The following is a 25,031-nucleotide window of genomic DNA, read 5'->3' on the forward strand; positions in this document are numbered from 1 at the left end:
GTAGTTAAATCTATCCATGGAAAATCTAAGTAGTCTTTGGAGGCAACTCTTTGAATGCAGATTAGTGATTTCATTGAAGTACTCAATCAACCGCGGTTTTCTGGTTGTTAAAATGTCACTGAGTGAACACAGTAGATAAAAAAATGATGAGCAAAAAATAATATTTCAACTTAAACAAACTTGCTATTTGTAGACTGGATCACATGAATCTGCTTCAGTCAAGATCATTTCAGAGGTAGCTACAGGAATGAATCCCACAAAGGGACTAAGTTTAATCATCCAATCCCAGACTGTATTGATTTTGGAACTACTTGCAATGACTATATAAATAAGCCATTTCTTTGCAACTGTATCTGGAGTCGGTCATGAACCCAAAACCTTCACAACCTGGTCCAAAGTGAATTATGCCCTGCAGAAATAAATTAATAAAACTAACACAGCTAGGCTTCTCTACCAACTTATTTTCACGTTTCAAGAGCTTAAAAATATAAAATCAATAATCATTTAGTCATAAGGGTAAATGAAGCGACATAACATCAAAGTATACCCTTTAGCCATTCAAGTCATTCTAGGTAATTTATCTCATCAAAAGGCACTGGTAATAATCCTTTCCACTCTGAGACAAGCCGCCACACAGCTGCTGTATTATCCTAGAGTAAACAAGTTTGGAGAAAATATTAAAAATCAATATCTGTTTCCTTCTATCAGGCCAGATGGCATCCATCATAAATCTGCCTTTGTAAAGAGTTCTTTAGGTTTAGCAGCCAGAGTGTGAAAGACAACTGAATTAACAATATAAAACTCAGGCCAGTTTAATAGGAATTGACAGCTGGATTTCCTTAAACTTACAATATTGTGAGGCAACCAAACAATTTGCTAAAATTAAACAGACATGGCAAACAACCCATTACATTAATGTGCTACCTAAAGGAAGCTTTGACTAATCTTAGACACTCCAAATAGTAACATTAACTTCAGAGAATTCATAGCAGCACAAACATAAAAGACTCCCAATTGTAATTTTTTGCATTCCTGTGGTTCTCATGCCACAAAACACAGCAATCACCTCTCCTTTGAGGGTCTGCCACACAGTCCTGTTGCTGTCAGGCAGTACTTACAAAAAGTTTTGAGAAAAGGAACCGAATTACAACATCCTGAACATAATAGCTGCAATTCTCAATCAGATTTTGTAGCAGCTGTTTAAATCACTGTTGCATGGAAAAACATATCTGCAAGTTCAGCCTGGTCCTTTACATATGGCTTTGATGTTGTGTGTTTGTAGGCTACTGATTTCACCACCAAGCAGGCACCAGTTTTCTTCATCCTCCAGAACAAACTAGGAAGTGAAAAAGTGAAAAGGACTGCCACAAAGACTGTCATATATCATGGGGTTTATCCTGCCAAAGGATCTTTTCCTAAGTATTGCAGAAATGGCTTATCAGGTGTCCTTTTGCAAACTGAGGAATGGGGTGTGTCATGCTGGAGAGGGCTCTTAAACGCTCCCAGTTCAGACTGCACCAGCTCCCTTTTACTGACATGTGGACTACTCTGCTCAGTCAGCTTCTTTCATCCTCCCCTGCTGTTTTTACTTAATCAATCTTCTGTTCCTTGGGTAGACCCAGAATGTGGGACTTTCAACATTAGACTTCAAATGTGAAAGACCCAAGAAAAATTCACCCTGCCACTGTTCAAGATGATATCACTGCATGTGGCTTTTGGACAGATTTGAGAATCTTTATTCAAAAAGAAAACAGTGCTGCAAGCTTATTCACAGCGTGGCTAATCACTGTGCCATGGTACTGCTTGATGCCAACTCATTTTCAAGGTTTGAAGCCATAGGAATCTAGGTCTCTTCTGGTTCACACCTGACGCAGATATTTATGTGCTGAAGGGGCTTCAATTAGCCACTGGCTGTAGTATAACTTATTTGTGGCATTATATTTCAAATTTCATCAGAAGCATATGCTTTTTAATCAATTCATCATTTATTCTCAGTCATCTGTATTTTCCCAAAGTAGATGCACATTCATTCCTCTGTGTTGGAGAATGACTCAGACTTCACTTCAGTCCTCTTCCTGATGTCTGTATAGCCCCAGAGTAATAATTTACAGTCTTGCCAAATCTGTGGCCAGGAGCAAATGAATTATTTGTTGAGCTTTTTGTAGTTCCATATTTGGCATTAGCTAATAAGATAATTTGCATATTTTGAGTTCACTTACATAAAATCATAAACATCAGGTGATAAGGCAACATATCTTCTCCCAAGAAAACCTGAGAAAAGACATAGCCTGTGCAACTCTTTTCAGTCTTCAGAGGAATAAATGAGTGAATAGTTCGGGTGCTGAGGGAAGGGCTTAAGAATGGAAAAGTGGCAGGTGTTTGGGATTGAGGGCAAGCTTTTTCTCATAAGAAACTGGTAAAGCTGCTGGCCACTGCCTCTGTCTCTGGCAGTATCCTCCAGCTGCTGTTTCTTCTCTCAAGTACAGCAGATGTAATGGACAAAATGATCATTTGTCTAGCTGCCTGAAGGAGCCACTGGCTCTCCCAGAGCAGCTTTGATAGGACTGTGGTAAATTCTTTGTTTTAAGTAAAAAATGTGAACTCTTCCAAATGTAGAATCTAGGGGTGCTGTGTCACACAAAGGAGCACACCATACAAGTGCCAGTGGCCCCGTCTGCTATAAATTTGTCTGGCTGGCAGAAGGAGCAACTGCCTCCCATCCTTCAGTCTCAGCTGTGTATCCCAGGGCTTAACCTAGTTGTATAGGAGCCCATGGCAAGGCTATCAAATAAGCAAGCATCATTCCAGAGATATGAGACTTGGAGGGCTTCCAGCTTTCAGGATTCTTCTCCCACTCCCGTGCTAGTTCCTCTCATTCTCACACACATTCCCTCTTCCCTCTGCTTTTTGATCCTGTTGTTGGGTTCACAGCACAAGTGACTTTGTAGTGAAATTTGCCAGCATAATGTTTCAGTTACTAGTTGAGCTGGAGGGCAGAGAGTCTTGTGACATGATAACATTTTCCTATGAAATTGCACCTACAAAGAGAGCTGGGACAGAGAAGCTCAAAGCTGTGGGAGGAGGGAATAAGCTTGAAGAAGCACCTGAAGAAAGCGAAAGAAAAAAAGCTTGTGGTCCTCTGAAAAATCCTGAGTGGAGATTGGCAAGATGAATCAGACATTCAGCAGAGATGTAGGTATGTTTCTGGGAATAAGATCTGAGTATCAGATGACTGGAAAGGTAGCTAATCTACAGTATCTAGGAGATTTGGGGCAGTGCTTCTCACGCATTTCCAATCTCCTCTTTTCAAGTCACTATCAGTATTCTCATTCACATAAAAAGATGCAGAACGAAGGACTGATTGTGCCAGAAAATTAATTAGATTTAAGTTATTTTCCCTTCCCGCAGATCTTTCATCAGATAAGATGGTTACATTGAAGGTAATTATATAATATATGATCATTTAAATAATAAAGATGGTGAGACAAACATGCTGGTTATTTCCTTCTAAAAACTATAATCATTATGCCATACTATATTATGTCAATGCTGAAGGCAATGGAGTTATGTTTTTATTAAGCAGAGTTCTATAATTAGTCTGCCTCTTTTTTTTCTCTAAATAATGTTATTATTGATGTTATCATTCCTCTGAATGCAATAGTAGACAAATAAAGGCAATTATTTCAAAAAGCATTGTTAGTATAAAACACTTTATTAGGTGAAGTAGAAATATTAAACAAAATTTGCTCTAAAATACAGTGGCTGAAATTGTATTCTTTAATATTTTTTTATTCTTATATATTTTGACTTTGTTAACAACACTGCTAATTCACATGGTAGTGATGTGGTCATGGTAGGTATCCTCACTTAAAAATGTTCCAAATGGTTCATTCTAGGCTTGTCTTAACATAGCAACTTACAAATGACTATCAAGACTTTAAATGCCTACTTTTCAAAAACCATATTCCTTGCTTCTAATGCTGAGTTTGAGGTGTGTGAACAGAGGACACAACATTCAGCACATATTAAAGACCTTTCGAGCAAAGAATAAGAAATACACTGTAAAAGGGTAAAACTGTCCCACTTTTCAATTACAGTTGAGAACCACTGAAATTTCCTTCACTTTTATTGACATAGACTGAAATACAGATACCAACTTCACCTGAACTTCAGAAAGTGAAGACATAATCATCCAGGCTTGATGGGAAAAAAAGATACACACGCTGAGAACATCAGGCAGTCACTTATACATGAGGGACAGAGCAGATGATTTGAACAGAACACTTAATAATCCTGCACAAAAACTGCTGTAGGCAAATGATCAGACGCCTAGAAAGGAAAAACACTTTTACTTGCTTAGAAAACAGAGATGAGTTAACAATATTCTTTAGCCCAAGAATAAAAAGGCTGCTAATGTGCTTGACTCAGTATAACACAAGTTCACCTTCATCACTGAGGTGAGTACCTGATGTAACTCTGTCATTTATAGGTATGATGTCTAGTCCTGATGCAGTCACTCTGTGTCCTCTCTGTAGTCAGTGGAGGGAAATGAGCACCTCCAGAGATATAAGATAGCCATCTAAAACAGGATAGCTGAACTGCCCTTAAGAAGCACTTCTCTCTATTGATTGTAAGGTCAGCCTAAAGTAATAAACTCAAATGTAGACATCAAAATTTATTTGCTGAAAACTCCATCAGAATCTCACCGCAGGGAACTGATATTCAGCCTAGAGATCAACTAAATGTCTTTGTCACATCTAAGCCTAATCTCATCTAAGCTTAATCAAGCTCAAAGCTATCTCCATTGATAAAAAGACAGAAAATGCTAAAATTCGTAAGGAATCATTTTCTCTGAGACGTCTCCTTACACAGAAGTCTATGAAAAAGGGTAGATTTATAGAAAATGTCAATCTCAATAAACATAAATATATATTTATACATTTATACAGCATAAAAGAGGTAGAGGTCACAATTTTACCACAAGTGTCTGTGTCTGAGTAGAGAAAAATGACCAAAAGTGTAGTCAATAGGATGTTGTCTTGTCAGCCTGAGACTTGAATGCCTGACACAGCAGTGCTCAAGTGTTACATCTGCAACATTGAAGTCAATATAGTATGGGGCAGGTAGGTGGTAAACTGCACAGGAAGAGGCTTTGTCACAGCAGTCATGATGGGGCTCAGAATTTATGTCTTCCAGAATGATTACATTAAAATTAAGTACATGCTACTTACCTTCTGTGAAAAAAACCAAAATCTAGTGCTCCAGCCCTTAGTTGGACATTATTGCTCTCAAAAAGAGTTTCTTCCTTTTCTTCCCTGTGTTTTCACTTTGTTGGAAAGTTTGTTCCATTCACCATATGCTTACCTCCAATGTGCTGAAGTACATGGGTTTGTATAAAATGGACATGGTCATTTGCTAAGTATTAAAAGTGAACAACCTTATTAAAAGTAAGCATCCCTTCTGCTCCTTTAGCTTTTTGGAAAAAATGTTTCCAAACTAAGGACAGACTGGTATTTAGATACCTAATTGATATATATTTTAACCTTAAAGCAGCTCCTCTTTTTTTTACAATTCTCTTAGTTTCCCCACTGTCGTGTAGAAGAGCATTGACTGCTATAATCTATCAGCATTAAACAGTCAACCAGTGAACTAATGATAACCCCCAAAACTAAGGTTAATATCAGGCATCACATTTCTTCTTGTTGCAAATATATTATCTATTCTTAGATAACTCCAGGCTACTTTTTAACCAGTTCATTTGATACAGACACTTCTGCAATACAATATTTCTCAATATTCCTCATCTTAGAGCATAACCCAGTTGGCAGCTGGCCACCAGTTCAATATTTAATCAATGATCTAGATGAGGGAATTGAGTGCTTCCTCAGTAAATTTGCAGATGACAGCAAGTTGGGTGAGAGTGCTGATCTGCTCGAAGGTAGGAAGGCTCTGCAAAGGGACCTGGACAGGCTGGACCAATGAGCCAAAGTCCATAAAATAAGATTTAACAAGGCCAAGTTCCAGGTCCTACATTTTGGTCACGACAACCCCATGCAATGCTGCAGGCTTGGGGAAGAGTGGCTGGAAAGGACCTGGGGGTGCTGATCGACAGCCAAATGAATACGAGTCAGCAGTGTGCCCAGGGGGCCAAGAAGGCCACCAGCATCCTGGCTTGTGTCAGGAACAGTGTGGCCAGCAGGAGAAGGGAAGTGATCGTGCCCCTGGACTTGACACGGGTGAGGCTGCACCTCAAGTACTGTGTTCAGTTCTTGGCTGCCCTCTTCAAGAAGGACATTGAGTTGCTGAAGGGAGTTCAGAGAAGGCCAACCACGCTGGAGAAGGGTCTGGAGAACAAGTCCTATGAGGAGAGGCTGAGGGAATTGAGATTGTTTTGTTTGGAGAAGGGTGTGTAGTGAAATGAGGCAACCAGGTGCCACTAATTGCCAGGCAGTGGGCATGAGCTTGTGTTAAGCCCACCTGTGCCTGATTAGGGCGGGCCCCCACTGCTCATGAGCAGGATTAGGGGGCCAATAAAAGGTGACCTTCCAAACACAGGCTCAGCTCAGTCCTGAGCAAGCCAGCAGAGAGAGTGGCTGCTTTTGGAGCAGTAGCACTGGTCCAGGCTGGTCAACCCTCAGGGCTATAGACTCAGAGCACTATTTGTGAGTTTCTGCTGGAACACCTGGTTGGATCTTGGAGTGGTGTGCCCTAAAAGAGTTTCATCTTGCAACAAGGTTCATCTCCTCTCCTCTCCTCTTGAGAGGAGACTTTATTGCTCTCTATAAGTACCTGAAAGGAGGTTGTAGGGAGGTGGGTGTTTGCCACTTTTCTGAGGTAAATAGTGATAGGACTAGAGAAAATGGCCTGAAGTTGCACCAGGGGAGGCTTAGAAGAAGGAAGCCTCCTATTAGGAAGAATTTCTTTACTGGCAGAGCACTGGAGAGCTGGAATGGGCTTTCCAGGGAGGTGGTGGAGTCACAATCCCTTGAGGTATGTAAAAACCATGTAGATAAGGCACTTCAGTGGGATGGTGATTTACTATCTTTTTGGGAAGGGCTTACAGTTGGACATGGTGATCTTAGAGATCTTTTCCAACCATGACAATTCTGACATTCTGTGATAAACCCATGGCTAATAATTTAAAAGGAAAATTTTAAATTCAATTAATGTATGCACAAAAGCCCCATGTATCAATCACATCCAATCAAGCCACAATCCAATTTAAAAATTAAAAATAAAAAATTAATATGAGCCCGTGGGTGAAACTGAACCTTGTTCTTTTTAGAACTTTTAAAACAAGCACTAATGCTTTTTTTCTTTTGGTAAGTATAATGAAAAATTGAACGTTTATAATTTCCACTTATGGTGATTCTTTCATATTAGACATTTATTTACACAAATTACTGGTCTTAAATTGAATTATATTCCTGCAATTCCTCTGCTCATTGAATACTTTTAATCTTTAATAGAAATAGAGCAGCTTTCCATTTACACAACACATGCACATTGTGAAATCATGACAGTAGGAAATTGTTTTCATATGGCACAAAAACTTACATGACAGTGGTTTGATATATATGTATGCCTATATAATCTATGACTATCCTATACATGAACAGATTTTTTATTTGAGCTATACCTGCTCAAAAAAATGTGAAACTCTATCTCAGCAGAGATATTTAGAAAAATCTTATAATTGCTCATGCTGTTGTTTTAGTTGAGATTTTTTCATAATCCATTGCTTTGTATTTAAGAACTGCCTCCTTTACTATATACAGCAAGACCAATGGAGTCAGGACTGGTCTGACTGAATCTCTGTATCTGGAGAGTGCTCATCAATCTGAAACAATATGAAAGTTTTTGTTTGCCATAGCTGGACTAAATATGAAGGGTTTATCCTCTCCTTGAAACACAGGATGGGAATACATTAGCAATAAGTTTAATCACTATTTACCCCACAACTTGCCAAAACCTTAGTGAGGAACAAGTAAATTATTTATCACCATAAAGCTAGGAGTACACCGGTTGAAAGATCTTGACAGCTTCAACACCTAAACAGATTGCCCATTCTTCAAGTGTTCTCAGTTTTTCCAATTGCCATGATGATAATCACTTTATCTGGGCTGACAATAAACCTCACAAATACAGCTGTATATTAGATAGAGTGTTTGGGTTGTGACTGGATGTTAGGTACTTAAAAAATGGAACTGAGGTCTCCTAGAATCTGAAGGTATTCTTAAGTTGCTGAGGAGAAGAGTCTGATATGTCTGTCCTAGTTCAGAGCTCAGCAGAATCAGAATGCTTCAGGAAATTAGGAGGGAACAGAAATAAAAATTTCTTCTTATAAAATTTGGAAAATTGTGGTTATAATCTGTGCTTTCAGCCTTTTCTACAATGACTACTTGTTTTTTCTCCAGCTTTTACATCTGTAACTTGTTTTGGTTCATCTGAAACACCTGAAATAGGTGCCAAGATAATTAAACTAATTGCTGGCTGAAGCTCATTTATGTTGATTTGATGTTCATCTATCAATACAGCTTTTTACAGCAAATCACCATCACCTGCATTCCACATTAAATATTTCCTGATGTGTATGGTTAGTTAGCTGATATTTTGGTAATGGACATTTGAGCTTTGTAGAGTTCAAAAATATTATGACATCTTTACAGACTTTAAAAACACCTTTTAGAATTCTGCTGCAGGGCTTACGATAATTGAAACATGCAACATTCATAGTGCTGGTCAAAAAAATTTGTAAACTTCTCAGGTTTAGGTATTTAGTAAGTCCATAGTTCATGGGACCAAGAAAAACATGCTTTAGTATTGTTTTGAAGGTCTATACACCAAACAAGATGATTCAAGGAGTGACCTGCACATTGTTTATATAGTTCACAAATCCCCTTAAAATAAATAGCTATGATTCCAAGAATCTAAGAGTTACTAACTGCTTAAATATTTATAAGCATAATTGAATGTTTGATAAAATTAGTCAAAATCCTTTGGAAAGAAGATCTTTTGAAAAAGAAGAAACACTGTTCACTCAGTTAAATGCAGAAGTGAATTCATAAAGACAGGAAGAATATTCATGTTTACATATTAGAAGGTCTTGTATTTTACAAATGCTAAACATGACAAAAGAAAAGTGGTATAAACTTTGCAAGAATGACATCCTTAGAGTTGTTGTTCATACTTTTTAAGGTAAACAAGCCAATAATAAATGTTTTGGGTCACTGGCAGTTCTGATAAAATATCCACTAATGCCAGCAACCATCTTTCTTAACCTCCTAAATCAGGTTGTCCAAAAACTTCATTGCATGCATGTGAATATAAGAATTTGAAGGGAAGGGTGGCCCTGCCAAAGTTTTGAGGTTGAAATGTAAGACTTATGCCAATATAAATCATCTGCAGTGCCATTTTTATCCTTCAAAAATACACTGATACCAAGACTGATTGTTTTTGGGGACATTAGACTGCTTTGTTGATGCTTACACAAAGTTCCCTGGGCTTGCATGTGACATCTCAATTTGGCACACTGGATGGAATCTGAAAATCCCATTGGTGATGTCTGAAAAGTCTCTCCCGTTTTGCTCCAAAGAGATAAATTTAAGGGCATGCTGCTGGGGATGACCATAACACATATCTTCTAGTACACTAAGCAGAGAGTGAATGAATCAGGGATCATTGAGCTGAGTCTTCCCAGGAACCAGTCACAGGTGCCTATCTTCCCTTCTTCCCCATTGTGTTTGTGCAATGTAATGTAGTCCTCTCAAATATGATGATTTGCCTTGTTTAAGTGACATGATGATGATTATACATTTAAATACCTGGCACAGGGCGTTTAGCCCGTAATATAACCACTGCTAAATACTGAATGATCTCTTTGCTATCTCTGCTTAAACTTAGCATTCATCATTAGTTTGTTAACAGCAAGCCGCCACAGAGGTGGTCAAAAGCTTTCAAAGGCTTAAATAAAATATATAAAATATCAAGTTTTCCTTTGCCCTTTAATCTGTTGTTGTGATCAAAGAAAACTGGTACATTTTAAAAGCATAAACAACCTTTGCAGAAGTTACTATCTTTTGGTTATTACTATTATAGAATCATAGAATGTCAGGCTGGAAGGGACCTCAAGGATCATATAGTACAGCCCTTCTAATAATATTTTTTATGTGAGATGTCTCAGCACCCTCTCGAGCTGAGACTTAAAACTTTCCAAAGTTGGGGAATCTGCCACTTCCTCTGGGAGACCATTCCAATGTCTGACTGTCCTCATGGTGAAAAACTTACCTCATGTCCAATCGGAATGTCCCCAGCACACCAACTTGTGCTCATTGCCCCTTGTCTTATCTATGTGACTCCTTGTAAATAAGGAGTCTCCATCTTCTTTGTAGCCCCCCCTTAAGTACTGGAACATTGTAATAAGGTCTCCCCTAAGCCTTCTTTAGTAATAAGGTCTCCCCTAAGCCTTCTTTAGTCAAGTCTGAACAGATTGAGTTTTCTCAGCCTCTTCTCATATGGCAGGTGCTTCAGTCCTCTGATCATCCTCATGGCTCTTCTCTGGGCCCTCTCCAGCCTGTCCACGTCCTTTTTGTAGAGCAGGGACCAAACTGAATGCAGTACTCCAGGTCTAAAAAGCACCAAGTAGTGCGGGATGATGACTTCTTTATCTCTGCTGCTGATCCCCTTGCTGATGCAGCCCAGCATGCTTGTAAAAGTTATGTTGTATAATGCTATTGTTCTACCTGGTTTACTTGTAGTTAAAGTAACATTTTCTTATCTGTCCTCCCCATACTAACACTTGGTGCATTAGAAATGTGTCAGCCTGTTAATATATTACTTCAGGCAGTTAAAAAATCAGGATAGATGTTTTGGACAAGAGCTTAAGCATACCAATATTAAACACTGCAATAAAAATGCTAGAAATCACCATAATCGTATTCACCCATCAACATACTTTAGAGTTTTGTCTTTTGGCTTCCGAGTTGCCTCATATTTACTACATAAGAATAGAAGATCTGGAAAAATATCTCCTAACAGTTTTTAAAATATCCAGTTAAATATGTTAATGTCTAAGCAATATCTGTATTTCCTTTATAAGCCAGCTGTGCTAAACTAGGACGAACAGTAAGGCAATTAATGCACTTCTGGAATGCTTAAAATATTTCTAACATTTTGGTTTCATATTCAGCTATTTTCTGCCTAAGTTATTAGAATCTTATAATTCAGCATTTACATGTTACCTGTTTTATTTGATAGTTTAAAAACCAATTAGACAGTATTTTTGATTGTTTGTATAGGATTTTCTGAGCTAAATATTTTTGTGCTTTTTTTTTTTTTTTTTCCCTCTTGAATACTTCGCCATTGGTAATTCCTCTACAGTTTTAAAGTACTTACTGGAGTATACAATTTTCAGGTGCTGTTTGAATGTTTTTAGCAACTGTATTTTTTAGATTTTTATCATGTGAAGATGATTTGGAACAGCAAAACTGAAGAGGTACTTGTAAAGCAGACTAATGTCATGTTAAGTTCTCCATTACCCTGGTATTTATGAGTGCTATGGATGAAACCTGGCAATGCATACTGGCAATTGTCATGGTCAGTCAGGCATCATTATAATGTATTCAGGGCTGAAGATACATAGATACTCGTATCAGAGGAAAACAAAAGCTTTTGCTAAACTTTGTTTTAATATTGACCCTATTGTTGTCAGAAAAACTGAAATTGGAATCTCATCGACAACAAAATATATAGCAATTTTTTTTGTGCTTTTGTGCTTTGCCTTAGTATTTCTCAAATATTTCTTAAAATATTTTCCCAGACCTTCCTAATTTGAAATAAATGCAATTTACTGCATTTATTTTGCAAACGCACAAATATTTTTTCTGCCCAGAAATTGTAGTTTCTGCTGACCCACTGTTTGGAGAAGTCTTTCTAGCTTTTTTCTGAAAAAAGGGAGAAATCTACTACTTTTTCTGAATGGCTGAAATTTTGAATGATAACACTATAAGTGGCCTCAGCTCAGGTACTGTAAATTCACTGATTCTGACATCCTTGACCAGAAGTTTACTATTCAAGGTACTAGGTCAAACAGCATTGGCTGTCTGTCAGAGAGTACAAAGCACAGAGCAAAATGGAGCATCATTACCATGCCACAGTGATGTGCAGAAAGAAGATAAAGGTTTAAGGAGGTGAGGTCATCATAAAAATATCTAACCACGTTCCTGCTTCAGCAGACCATGAAGATGCTTGGATTATAACTTTACTCCCAGTGGTAGCTCAGGCTATGTGAAGCTGTACTTCTCTCCTCCCTGTTCTTAACTAGACTTTCTGTTCTCATGTGGTGCTACTTTCCTGCCAATACAAGTGTTTGTGTGCTCACACAAGGTGAAATGGGTTGAGAAACTGCTCTGGATGCTAGTTATGCATGGAAGCCTGATCTGTCTTGCTATCTGGACAGACAGGCATTTGCACTAGCATGATGGAGCAGGCAGCATGGGGCAAGGACAAATGGCCAAAGGTGGTGGCTCATGTGGCAAGAGAAGCGCAAGGGTGAACAATGAGAATGATTACTTTTCTGTAAGACTTTTTAATGACCTATATTCTAAGATGCTGTCACAAGATCATGACATATTGGCCTCATCAAGGTACTTGCAGTAAAATACTGCTGGCACTCCATGATCTATATGCTCCTCTGCTTGTCCCACCACTGGGGTCCAATCAAACAGATCTTCTCCCGAAGTGCTAAGTGGATAGAGTACTCTATGAAACAGCACGAGGGGAGCTGCTCATTGCCTTTAACCTCACTTCAATTAGCACTCAGATGAGATGTGGTGTAGCAGGATGGAGGATGTCCTCTGCTTGATACAAAGTGGAGGGACAGAAGTGGTTATGTGTTTCATATTCTTTTTTTTGCAACTGCTGAAGAAAAAATTAACCATTGTTGTACAGGGGAGTTTAGCCTGATTCATAGGTGTGTATTCTGATAACCTGACATACAGAATCCATATATTGCTTTGAGCAAAAATAATAGCCCTGGAGCCAACAAAGAAGAATGAATTAGTAAGTAGATCCCCAGGCTTACGAGAGTTTCTGATCCCTGATATGGATCAGATAAGGTCAGACGTGGATCAGATGTATCAGGAAATTGGACCTTCCATATTCTACCTGAGACTTTGGCATTCAGGTTAAGGGGGTAGTCCCCACACAACACCGTGTGTATAAGAAACACTTGAAGCCTAATTCAAGAAATCTGTTCAGAATTGCAGCTGCCAAGGAAGAAAATGAAACTGAGATGGTCAGATCTGGTCTTCCCTAGTGACTGGCTTAGCTGGCTCTGTCTTCCTTGTGCCAGATGAAGTAGAGTTTGCCATCCAGCTCTTCATAGTAGGGAGCCCAGGAATCAAACCCAGAGCAAAATACGGGCACAGTGAGACTGCCACAACAACTGCAACTTTGTGCCTAGTTCCAAAATAGTAGTTCACAGTCATGAAACAGAGATGGGAAATTTTACCTAAACTGGGACTCCCACTGTCCAGCACACTCAGTACAATTTTTCCAAAACAGTCCATATGAAATGGTTGTTCAGTCCATCATGCCATGACTGCTTCAAATATATATCCAACCTATGATGTGTGGAATGCAAAAGTAGTCCGAAGAGCAAGTCTTCTGTGTTTGGTTATGGCTTTTTTGTTTGCTTTTCCATTTCATAGCTCTGTTTTGAAATTACCTTCTCTAAAGCAGTTGGTGTCCTCTGAGAAATCCTGGCAAATAAAATAGTGGATATTGTGACAGACTTATCATGACATGCATGCCTAGGCACACCATCTCAAACATACTACACTGGTGTGCACACCAGGACAATAACTTTAAGAAAGTTTAATGTTAATCAGCATTCTTCATCCACTTGATATTCCTAGTAGCAACATAAAACCCAAAACAGTTCTAAGGAACCACTCCTTAATTTCACCTTTACTCACCTGTGTATTCCTGTGTTATTGTCACCCTCATGTTTGATGGTGTAGCTGGGATTAGAGATATTTCTATGTTTTAGACTGTAGGAGACTGGTATCACCCAGGGAAAACTCCTTAGGGAAAATGCTTGGTCACTGAACACATTTGGTATGAGTTACTTTTGTCTAAAGTCTCCTAAGCAGACTTTGCTGAGTCAGCTCTGTGACCTACGGACATACTTAACCCAGTTAGGAAATAGTAAATCCAATGATTTAAAAGGGACTTAGTTTGAACTACTTACAAGAGTAAGTGCTCCTTAACATCAATAACTGTTGCAAAAGTGAGCTCTAAATCTTCAAATATACACTAGCTGCTTTGATGAGACAATTTCTTGACCTGTTCAGCTTTGATTGAGAGCTCCAGGAAGTAAACAGCAAACAGAGCTTGTGGGGAATATCCTGCAGAAATATTTTACCAATGGAAAATATTTTTTTCCTCCCTGAGCAGTAATTTTTTATACACTCTGTTATATCTCTTATATCAACTTGATACAAAAAAGAGAATTAACTTGATCTTCCAAAGAAAATGCTTGTCAACGTTTCTGTAGATGAACTAGAATATAGACAGAAGGCAAACAAACCCAATTACCTGTCTTTGGCATCTCTTTCCTCCTCCTAGTCTGACTGCAGGAGGAACAAGAAACCTGTGGCATCCTTTTTTTTTTGTCCTGACTCATTATGTATTTTTTTCTTCTGGAAAAAATGCTAGGTTAGGGTTTCCATTTTAGATCCAGTTCTGGTATCAGAACCTCTGTCACATCTTACACAGTAGCAAAAAAGGAATATTTCAGTTGTAGTGTCTAATACTACAGTGATCATTTAGGTTGGAAATGATATTCGGGGTCATATGCTTTATTAAGCATTGTAGGTCATCCTGACTGCAACTTTACCTTTAGTTATGCATGTTTAATAACCATCCTAACTTGGGACAGAAAATTCAAACACATTTGAAAAGCTCTTGAACTTAATATATGTACGTTAAGAGTAGAGCCACTGATTCTTTCACTGAATTGTTAGTTTTAGCTTCACTTATGGTATACTCCTCAGAGTTAAAACACCACTTAACATGGTTAGAAATATTTTGTTTGCATGGGAATCAAGCAGTGACAATGTTCAATTAAAATTCAGCCTACTGCTGCAATAAAGAGAAAACCCAGAGGAGGAAAAGAAAAATAAAAAAGAAAAACAGTTTGCAGGATCAAAATATTGAAAAAATTGCTCTTTCCTGCTTATCTTAGCATGAGCTGGTATAGGAAAGTTGAACGGGCATTTTATTGATTCTGGCCTTTAGTTTCAAACAGAATCATTGATATTATATTGATATTCTCATATGTAAGTACTGTTTAATGCCATGATCCTGTTTATTAGATATATGTGTCACAATAAAGAATTTTTAAAGGAAGAAATAATTTCTATAAGTAAGGAAAGGTGAGCTAAAACTTATGCAATTATTCACCATTTGATCTTTAAGAACCTTATTATGTAAAGAGGTTTCCTGAGTGCTGTTTAGCTTTTGGTTCAGCTAAACTCAAACCTTTGAAAGCGATGCTATTTATAAATAAAGCAAGAAAACAATAGAATGGCTGATTTTCATAGCAGTGGAATCTTGTCAATGAGCTGAAGCTTAGAGTTATTAAACAATAATTAAGCACTCAAAGCATAGTCTTTTATACTTGCTAATCTTGGTGACTATTTACATGCTACTGTTTGTTAAATGGCAAAGTTTATTGATTTGGTAAATTCAGTACCACATTGTATATTTTTATTCAGTCTGTGTTCTACATGCAGTTCAGCATTTTTAAATGTCAACAGCAAAGTATTATTGATCTGTAATTAAAAGTGAAGAGAAAAATTAGCATAGTAGAAATTTATGGTCATTAGCACGAGCACTGTTAGCCCATTATTTTCTGTGCTTTAACTTTTTTTTTTTACCCAGTTATTGTCATATACTACGATACTTATGATACTCACCTGAATGCTTTTAGTTTGTTAAAAGGGCAAGTTGAACAATGTCCTGGTTTGGGACAGTATAAAGGTAATTTTCTGTTTGTACTTCTGCTTTCAGCTAAGTCTCTTGTAAGTAGCTGCACTTGCTGAAATTAACAGCAAGTTTCTCAGTGTTTGCTTCTAGGACTGATAACACTTGATGTTTATAGTTACTGCTAGAGACTGGTGTGCAGAGCCAAGGACATTGCTCGGTTCTGAGGAATACTTTGCTGTCCAGAAAGAGAACAGGAGTAAAGAGGTCACACGTGCACCCCTCCTTTAGAGAGAGGCAGATAAGATAAATGACCAAAATTGACTAAACAGAGTGTTTCATCCCATACATGTCTTATTCAGTATAAATTTGAGGGACCACAAGGGTCAAACCCCTTCCCTTCCTCCTCTTCACCTGTCCCTGTTTGCTTCGGCATCCCGGGAGGTTTCCATTCATTTGTCTGCCTGTAAATGGTACTGATGGCATGGTCCTGATCCATGCCAGCCCATATCTGTGTGTTCCTGCCTCCAGCTCCCGACTGCTGCTGACTCCAGGAGTCCAGCCTGGACTTTCCCCAGGGCTGCCCTGCAGCCTCGGTGGTGACGTGAGAGTTATTGAGGTAAAGGGGGGAGGAATGTGGTATCCATTTTCCAGTATATTTGTATATATTTAGTAATTTTTCTTTTTTATCATTACTGTTTCGTTAAAGCTGTGTAGTTCAGTTTCCAGCCCGTAAGTTTGTCTCCTTTATTCTCTTTCCTTTCTTTATCAGGAAGGGAATGGGGATTAATAGAGAACATCTTTTGGCCTATATGGCCGGTGTTAAACTGTGACAAACAGTAGCCATTTACAAGGTTTTTGACATCAGCGCTTTGAGAATTATCTACAATTTTTTTTCTTAAATGAAAGAATATTAAAGAAAAAAATAAATAACACATGCTACTGGTTACGTCACTACGCAGAAAAAACTCATTGTTTAAAATCAGAAATTGCTACTACCATATGTATAGAACTGAGGAACAAAAAATTGAATTGGACTTTTCTTTTTAGCTTGGGATGTAGATGCATTGTACATACTATGCAGGGTATGTACATTTTTCTCTGAAAATACTTTTCTCTGCCTTAGGTATGATATATGTCCTTTAAAAATTTTCTAACATGGATTGTTTTCTTTCTGGTTCATCTCAAGATCAGGTGAATAATAACTGGAGGTGACTGGCCACTCTGGAGTGGCCTGAACAAAAGGCCTTCCACATCCAAGCCCAGTTTCTGGTAATCAGTGAAAATTGGTGACCTTGTTATTGCTTTAACAAAGGGTTCGATAACTTGAATAGAAGTTCTTCAAGAATGAGGGCAGAAAGAGTGTGAAGCAGCTGCTACCTGAACAGATGAAAGATTTATCTTACCCTTACCCTGTCTCCTTCTATGAATATTAATTCACTAATATGCACATTTATGCAATTTTCCTGAACGTAAGTATCTTTTTCATGAGGCAGTGGGCCAGCATAGGAAATGCAGTTTAAGACTACTCTAATTTGGCTTCCTCATATCCCTTCAGTTTCACTCAACTCTACCGGGCAACTGATGAGGAAAAAAATAAACATTTCTGGTTTTGCTGACAGGACATGCTGGGTACTTTGGTTTCTAGAGGCCTCTGAATCTGGGGGCATAATTCTAATTTACAGGAGATATCTGGTAAAACATTCCAGCAGTAGAAACATGAAATCATGAGAGTCACAGAATGGTTTGGGCTGGATGGGACCTTAAAGATCATTCAGTTTCAACTTCCCTGCCATGGGCAGGGACACCTTCCATAGAGCAGGTTGCCTAAAACCTGAGACTTGGATGAGCAATCTTTTTTTCCCCATTGTTTACAACTCCTGAGCCTTCTTCTGAAACCTCACCTGTACCTGTCCATATAAATACTTAGTTTCCATTTTTAAAGAGAAATAAATACCTCACTCACCCACTTAATTACATACAAGTTTGCAAGGGAATTACAAAGAGTTTAGAAAGATGGAGCTTAAAACACAGAACAGTATTTTAAATAACTGCTATGTTAAAGTTAATTACTTGACTGCTGTGTTATCAAGTGTATTAGTGGTGAGGATAGAGACATGTACAGTGTGTTGCTGTTCCAGAATTGAGAGTTACCTCAACCTGATATTTTACCCACAGTTTGCCAACAGCACAATACTTTTATGCAGTAAACAGGTGTTGCCAAGCTAGTACTGTCTTTGCTCAAATGCAGAATTTCCTGAAGTTGCTTCATTTCCTCTCTCATTGTTGTAAAGCATAGATAAGAGTTTGGTACTTCTTGGAAAGAATACAGATTGGGACTTTTTTGAGATCATTTCACTGAGAACAGAAAACTTTCAGGTTTCTAGAAAAGTTCAGTGACCAGCTAATTGTAAGGAATTACACTCATACACCATGCATAATTCTTGCTATGGACTAGGATTTTCATGAAAGTTGATTAATTTACAGAAAATGTTTAACACACAGAAATTGATTAATACTGTGTAATACTTATAGCACAGCACCTTCTGTCCTTGTTCACCATCAGAATTGTGGCCAGAAGCTATATGAGTTTGAAAGCATGGTATTTACAATTGGTTAAGCTAAATAAAAATATCTGTTCAGACTGAAAATTAAAAGTGATAAACTGCCAAAAAACTTCCTAACTTGTTATTATGAACAAGCAAATATTGAAAAATGAAATAAAAATCTCTGAAACTTAAAAAAATATTAATAAAATATTTGGCAAAAAAAATTGTCAGTTCAACTACATGCAAACCAACATTAACTTTTATGTTTTCTTTTCTGATAGCTATAGAAAACAAACATATATTTTGAAAACACTTAATTTGAGTGTTTAGTTGTGAAACAAAAGATTATGCAAGTTATGAATGGTGAAATTGTTTTAGCAAAATGTAGGGTCTTGATGGACTAGGAATGGATGGACTTTTTTGGCGCTTAGAATCAGCTTAAATGGAAATACCTTGTCTTGCCCTGACAGGAACAGTTGCCAAGTGAAATGAATATATTTTAAGGATGAATTTTGGTCAAATGTAGAGATTTCATGTTTCTTTCGGAAAACAGTTTCACTAATGTGAGGACAGTGATTGTCTCTGTTAACAATATTGAAAGTAGCAGTGAAATTTCTGCAAAGGAATAATGTTTTGTCATCCCTTTTTTGGTGACTGATAATTTTAGCTTTAAATCAGCTGGTTTTGTGTGAAACTCAGAGAAATCAAGGCAAGAGGCCTCATAAAATTTTCACACAACTTCTGCATGTGTGCAAAATAAATATTTCCTTTGATGTACATTGTTAATCTTGCATACTGCTCAGTACTGTAGGTGAATGTGGGCTTTAGTCACCAGGAGAGATTCCTGACCCACAGCATGAGACACTGGAGATCTTTCATACCTAGCTGAAATTAATACAATGTCTGGAACAGTCACTATTTCGTTTCACCATTCAGTGGCAATGCCATATGGAGGAGGATTAGAAAATAATGTCAGAGCAGAACCCCCGGCCTCAAAAATGTTCACCTACATAGCTCAGTTCCTGGACTGAGACATCCCTTTCAGACAAAAGGACTACTATGTGTAGGAAGTACCATTCCCTACACCGACTCCTTAGCTTGGTCACTGAAAATTTACTTCCTCAGTAATCATAGATGAAAAGGCAGGATTTTCCCTTCAGTTAGTGTAGTTTTGCTAAATTTTTTATTTTTAGGGCCTGGAATTCAGAGGTATTTTCCCAGATTTCTTAGCATGCATGAAGCAGCGTTTAGTAGTAAGGCATACCCAATAATTTACTGTTCCAAAATAAAATGCCTAAACCAATTTTTCTTTTTTAAAACCGCAATATGCTCAGTGTAACAGACTGCCTTGGGTTAGTGCTGTGGTGTTTTGGGAGAGATGGGGGTGGGGGGCACAGGGGTGGCTCCCGTGAGAAGCTGCTGGAAGCTCCCCTACTTCCAATCCCGGCCCCGCCTCTGCCCCAGGCTGAACAAATACAAGAAGCTGGATGTGCCTCTGAGAGTAACATATTCAAGAAAGGGGAAGCGAAACTGCAGGAATATATATAAAAAGAGACCTGCAGAGCAGAAGAAAGGAGGAGGCGAGAGAGCAATGCCAGAGCAATGACACCAAGGTCAGTGAAGAAGGAGGGGGAAAGGTGCCCAAGCAAAGATTTCCCCGCAGTGAGATGGCAGCTGTGCTCCTGCAGCCCATGGAGGAGCGCGGTGGAGCAGTCCCTGAAGGCCCACGGTGGGGTAAATGTGGATTTTTAGCCCCTGAAGTGTCACAGGTGGGCAGACGTGAAGCAGCAGCTTGTGCAGGATCACAGAGAGGGGCAGATGTGGATCTGCATCCATGTAGGACCCCTTGTCAGGGGAGGTGACTGCTCCCGCAGCAGCCGCGACTCTGTGTGCAGCCCAGGCTGGAGCAGTCTGTGCCTGAGGGACTGCACCTGTGGGAGGGACTCATGTCGGAGGGGTTGTGAAGGACTCTCTGCCATGAGAGGGACCCCGCGTTGGAGCAGGGGAAGGCTGTGAGGAGTCCTCCTCCTGAGGAGGAAGGAGCGGCAGAAACACCGTGTGGGGAACTGACCCTAAACCCCCCCTGCCCCTCCCCTGTGCCCTGAGGCACAGGAAGGGCTGGGTGGGAGGGTTTTAAGATGCTGTGTTTTCTCTTTCTCCTTGTGGATTAAATTAGTTGTTTGTTTCGTTTTTTGTTTTTCCCCAATCTGAACCTGTTTTTTTCACTGATACTATAATAGAGGAATGAAAATCTCCCTATTCCCTTCTCTGTTAGGAGCCTTTCCGTGGATTTTCTCCTCTCTGTCCCACAGTAGGGGTGGCGGGGTGAGTGAGCAGAGGCCTGGGTGATACTGGCTGGGCCTAAACCCTGACACAGACCATTTCACATCACATTGTATTCTATTTCCTGTCCTTGAGTGGCATTATAAAGAAAGAAAAAAAAACACACCTCGACATTGCAATATTCAAGGCTTTTGTAAAGGCTTTTGAATGGTACTCTGTTACTCTGGTAGAATACACGCACATACACACACAAAATATAATCAGAAGCATTTCCACTGTAATAGTAACCTTTCCATAGACTTTCCAACTTGTCTGGTCTTCCTTGAAGGTCGATTGGGTTTTCAACTCTGTTATCTGCTAGGTGTTTGATGGAGTGGTCCAGATAACAGAGGAGAGAGCAAAGGAAAAGGAATTTTTTGAAGATCAAAAGTGTCTGTTCATTTTATTATCTGACCCTATCTGTTGTCATAGTAACAGGTTTCTTTTAACCTCTGCCATCAGATGATTTGTCTCTATCTGCTATGAATTCTGCTTTGACTGAGTAGCTGCTGGTAAGGTATAAAGTGGGTTCTGTGTTTTCCAGTTTCCTACTGCAATATTAAGAAGGGAAAGGTAGAAAATTAATTCCATTTTCCTATTGAATTGTTCACTCTTCACTTTTTCAGAAATACTGAGTTGCCACCCTAATTTGACAGAATAGCTAAAACTTTCAAAATTGTCTTAAAGTAGTTTCAGTTCTAGGGCTGGTAGGATAGAAATTAAAATTTAGGACCAAGTCCCGGGGGGAACACCACAATTCCTGTTTAAGCCTGCAGAGCCTGAAGTTACTCATTAAATGCTCATTGCCTCCTCACAAAAGCAGGAGCAGGTTGTGAATGGCATAGTCACAAAGGGGTCCAAAAGAACCTTATTCTGTGCCGGATGTGCATAATAGCAGGTCACTGTAGTAGTTCCTATTTGCATGGACTATTAATTTTCTCCTCCCTTGGGTGACTTAATCATCATCCAACATATGGAAGGAGGATACAAGATTATAGAACTTGAACTCAGTCGTCATACCTGGTTGTCTGCCATTGCAGAAATCACAACATAGTGCTTATTTCAAAAATAGAAAAAAATTATCAGCTCCACCTAAAAATTACAAGTTTTTTTTTTTTTTAATTTTTCCCCTCCCTCCCCCAATTTCCACTGGAAAAAAGCTATTCCAGAATGTTGTGGCCAGCATCAACAAGCAACCCTTTACCACCTTGTTTTTACCAACTTCTCTGCGAAGTTATTTCAGTTTCTGCTTGTAAAATGGACTCCGAAGCCAAAGCAGAGATCTGTGACATTTAGAAATTACAACTATATTAGTCTGTATACAATAATTGTTAGCTAAATATAAATGTGCTAAAATAATTTAAACAACAGCAAAATATAAATTTTGCAAAATTGTGATGGCATAACAAGATGCAACATATAAGCATTTTAGATAAATGCGTGAACAATGTGACCATCAAAGGGAAAAAGATTTGCTTAGTTGCAAGTAAGAAGCACCCTGGTAATAAAAAACTGGAAGACAAAGAACAAGCACGTCGGCTAGCTGAGGACAACTTTCGGGAGAGGGGTAAATAGCATTAAAAAGTAAAATTGGAGAGGAAAGAAAGTAGGTCCGTTTCTGTTCCAGCTTCTCTCACAGAAGAGCTCCTGAGCCTGATCACCTTGTAATTATGAATACTCACAGCTAATTTGATTACTCACAGCTAAGAATATAAAGGTTAAGAATCAACACTTTTCCATATGTAGTGAAAACAACTAAAAATGTATGAGAAATGTTAGCAAAAAGTGTGAAGTGAGAAAAATTGGTAAAGTACTGTTATAGTGCTTAAAAATGGCCTCATTTATTACTTATGAGAAAGTGAGCTCTAATACATTTAGATATAGATACACAGATATTCAGTTGCAAAAACTCTCCCTTCTTCCCATTAAAGCAAAGTTTCTGCTTCAGTTGAGTTTACCTCTTTATAGCATGTCAGTAAAAAGTGTTTTCTACAACTGTCCCCTCAGTTTATACTTTCTAAGATTTATCTCCACCTCCACAAAGTTTTAAACCTCTGGATTTTCAGCCTAACAAACTATGTTCCATACTTCAGGCTTCAAATTTTCTATCAGTCCTAAAGCATGAAAGTTTTGAACAGTTATTTCTCTGCAGACTATGGTAGGATTGAAAGAAGTATCATTCTTTAACTAATAAGTTGAAGCGTGTGTTTGATACTCCTCTGATAGAGAATCATTGTCTACGTATTCTTGTACAGTTCTGAATGAAACCCTAACTAGGAAGAACTCATCTTTATTTTTAAAAAGAAATATAATTGAAACATGGCTGAGAGGGCTACTAGAGCAATTTGTTAAGTTAGCTATTTATTAAAAATTGTTAAACCAAAAAAATTAAATAATCTAAACAAGCTGTACTCAAATGACTTTTCAAAACACAAGGCAATGATAAATGAGCCTGTGAAGATGAGAGCTACTATTCACAGTGATGTTTTTAGTAATTGCAAAACTTAAAATTGGTCTTCTTAGACCAGTTTTTCTGAAGAAATGTTTCATAAAGGGGATCTAAACATTTGTTTAATGTCTTTTGAAATTGCTAGCAAATTTCTAACAAGTGTGCTACAAGAATAGGGATTTCAAAAAATAAGAAGTTTCCACAGGCTTTGAGGTGGCTAAGTGGAGAAGGGCCCGCAGAAATGAAAGATACACCATCTTTTCTAATATTAGAAGATCCATGTGTAGTGTGTTACGGAGGAATTACTCCATTAGACATGGAGCAATTCAACCACAAAACAAAAGTCACAAGAAACCAGGCTTCCTAACTTCTGTAGTTCATATAATGGTTACAGCTGCTATTGATACTTGCAGTTGTGAAAAATTTCCTGATTTAAGATTGCTGATGTAAAACACCCCTGGGCTGTCAGATGGCTAGGCTGTGATTGTGTTGTGTGCAGCAGACTGCCTAGAGGTTCCTGAGGGATGTGCCCTGGTGAAGAGGCTTGTGGGGCTGCTAAGAATAATTGGCAAAAGTGAGAAATTTTTTATGCAAGACATACAAGGCAAGAAAAAGAAGGTTTTTTAAAACCTCAGAATGATTACACAGAGGAGTTTCTTGAGCTAGATGTACATTTGGAGCTTTCTGTCAGCAAGGGCCTTGGTACCAAGCTAAGCTGAGGGACAGCTTGTGGGTAGCTCTCCAGTGAGCATGATTTCCCCAACACAGGACAGAACAATACCAACTAACATTTCACAGAACACATAACTGCCAAAGTAGCATTTTTTAATAACTGGATGTGATGACATAGATGATTCAATATTATTATTTTAATAGGGAATTTGTGATGAGAAATGAGTGCTTTGAGTGAGTAATTAGGAAACTTGCCAGAGAAGTTGTTCTCCATTTGCTAAGTTTCTAAGTAGTTAGGCTTTCCTAAGACTCATGCACCCATGTATTTTGGGTGTCAGAAATTATTGAGTGGATTTCAACTTGACTCCCTTTAATTTTAATATTGATATTACATAAGCCTGGAGAAAAGGCTCTAGGGAGACCTTATAGTGACCTTCCAGTATCTGAAGGGGGCCTATAGGAAGGCTGGAGATGGACTGTTTGCAAGGCCCTGTAGTGGTAGGACAAGAGGCAATAGTTTTAAATTTGAGAAGAGTAGATTTAGATTAGATGTTAGGAAAAAGTTCTTTACCATGATGGTAGTGGAAAAATGGAACAGGTTGCCCAATGAGGTAGTTGAGGCCTCATCCCTGGAGATATTCAAGGTGAGGGTTGATGAGGATCTGAGCAATCTATAGAGTTGAGGGTGTCCCTGCTTACTGCAGGGGGTTTGGGCTGCATGACCTTCAGAGGACCTTTCCAACCCAAATTATTCTATGAGTCTGATCTGTATTCATATGATGGCTGCTCACCTAATATTAACATAGGTGCCTGATTTTGCTTTGATAATTGATCAAAATTATAATTTTAAGTTTTCTTTCTAGAATTCTTGTGTTGCAGTTGATATTTGCTATTTAAGTAACGCTTTCTAGCAGTATCAATATTTTCTCCTGTAGGGCATATACCTGTAGCTTTGTGGTGCATGCCAGGTCTGCTCAAAGAGCAGAGTGATTTCAGGCTGCCTGCAAATCCCTCCTGTTCTTGTGATACCTGATGTCATGAGTTTGCTGGAA

Source organism: Calypte anna, chromosome 2, assembly GCF_003957555.1.
Source record: "Calypte anna isolate BGI_N300 chromosome 2, bCalAnn1_v1.p, whole genome shotgun sequence".
Classification (NCBI taxonomy): domain Eukaryota; kingdom Metazoa; phylum Chordata; class Aves; order Apodiformes; family Trochilidae; genus Calypte; species Calypte anna.